Here is a 1,965-nt window from a genome sequence, read left to right as displayed (position 1 = left end):
AGCGCCATCTGGTGGCCATTGAGCTCTAAGCACGTAGTAGAGGAATATTTTTTAAAAGTTTTTCATCGCTTGGCTTTTCCGAAGTAGTAACATACAGTTAGCAGCAAATTTAAAGACGGGTGCTGTCTTTGTTGATCTCACAGCAGCCTGTGACACGGTCTGGCACCGTGGTCTCCTAGTCAAGATCTCAAGATGCCTGCCTCCATGGGTGGCCAACACTATATCGTTTCTTCTCCAAAACAGAAGATTCCGGGTGCATCTGGGTGACAAGTCTAGCAGATGGAGACCTGTCTCAAGTGGCCTCCCCCAGGGCTCTGTTCTGGCTCCTACGCTATTTAATATTTATATCAATGACCTCCCAGAAACTTCTTCAAGGAAGTTCATCTACGCCGATGACGTCTGCTGTGCAACTCAGGCATCCAAGTTCGACATCCTCGAGGAAACACTCACGAAAGACATGTCTCTGATATCTGATTACTGTAAAAAATGGCAACTAATCCCTAGCACTGCAAAAACGGTATCATCTGTTTTCCATCTACACCATGCCTCGGCCTCGCGTGAGCTTAATGTGCAGCTTGGCGGTACGAGAATCCAGCATGAAGCCCAGCCAGTCTATCTTGGTGTTACTCTGGATCGCACCCTGTCATTTCACGAACATCTCATAAAAACTGCAGCAAAGGTGGGCGCGAGGAATCACATCATTGCAAGACTGGCCAGCTCCTCATGGGGCGCGAGCGCTTCCACACTACGATCATCATCTCTGGCATTATGCTATTCCACTGCAGAATACTGTGCCCCAGGAAGATTCCATAGCCCCCATGTCCACTTGGTCGATTCCAAATTATAATCCTCTATGAGGATCATTTCTGGAACCATCCGTTCCACCCCGGTTCCATGGCTGCCAGTTCTTAGCAACATCACCCCGCCAGATATTCGTCAGGATGCGGCATCATCTAAGTTCATTTCCCACGTCTACGCTCGACTGGACCTGCCAATATACGCGGATATCTTCGCCCACCCTGTCCAACGCTTGACGTCTCGTCACCTAATCTGGTCCCCTATGCCTACACTGAACTTCTCTGTTCCAGACTCTTGGAAACAGACTTGGCAGTCAGCTGAGGTAAAGAACAAACACCTCATCACAGACCCCTGCAAGCGTCAACCCGGCTTTGACCTAGCACGTTATGATTGGGTCCTCCTCCATCGCTATCGAACAGGCCATGGCCGGTGCGCCGCTATGTTCCATCGCTGGGGAGCCAGAGACGACCCGAACTGCCCCTGTGGCTCCAGACAGACTATGACCCACATAGTCAACAACTGCCACCTCTCCAGATTCAAAGGAGGTCTCGAAACTTAACATCAGGCTCAACCTGACGCTGTTGACTGGCTACGGAAGAAGGGCAAACGCTAGAAGAAGAAGCAGCAGCAAATGTGAAGCTTGAGTCAGGAGTTGATAATAGTTTTCCTGATTTAAAAATAGTCTGTTTCAGGAAATTTCGCAAAGAGTAAAATTACAGTTTAAAACTGTTTAATTCAGTTGTCCAGGAGGGGGAGCAGAAGCCACACTATAGTGCATGAAATTGGGTGGCCCAGTCTCAAAGCTACGGAACATGTGTTGGCTCCCTGATACTTTCTTCTTTCAAAATACTGTGCAATCACCATTTACATTATAGAAAATGTAAAAAAATTATGAAATTGAAGTCAGTTTCTCACCCACCCCCCATGGCCTAGAGATAATTAACATCCATCCACACACTGAAATGATAGCTTGTCAGACATGGATACCTTTTAAAACAAGATCAGTAGTACTTATCTTTCTGCTATATAAACACTGTATCACTTTAGTGTTTGATACCAAGAAATCTTAAGCATGTGAGAATGTGCAGACGTGACCACCTCTTGTTTTGGAACCTCTAGTTCCAAACCATGCCCATCATTTTTAAGTAAAATCTACTTACTGTTGTG

Source organism: Erinaceus europaeus, chromosome 7 (assembly GCF_950295315.1).
Source record: "Erinaceus europaeus chromosome 7, mEriEur2.1, whole genome shotgun sequence".
In the NCBI taxonomy this organism is placed as follows: Eukaryota; Metazoa; Chordata; class Mammalia; order Eulipotyphla; family Erinaceidae; genus Erinaceus; species Erinaceus europaeus.
The sequence above is the reverse complement of the archived record's forward strand: the minus strand, read 5'-3'. Positions refer to the sequence as shown.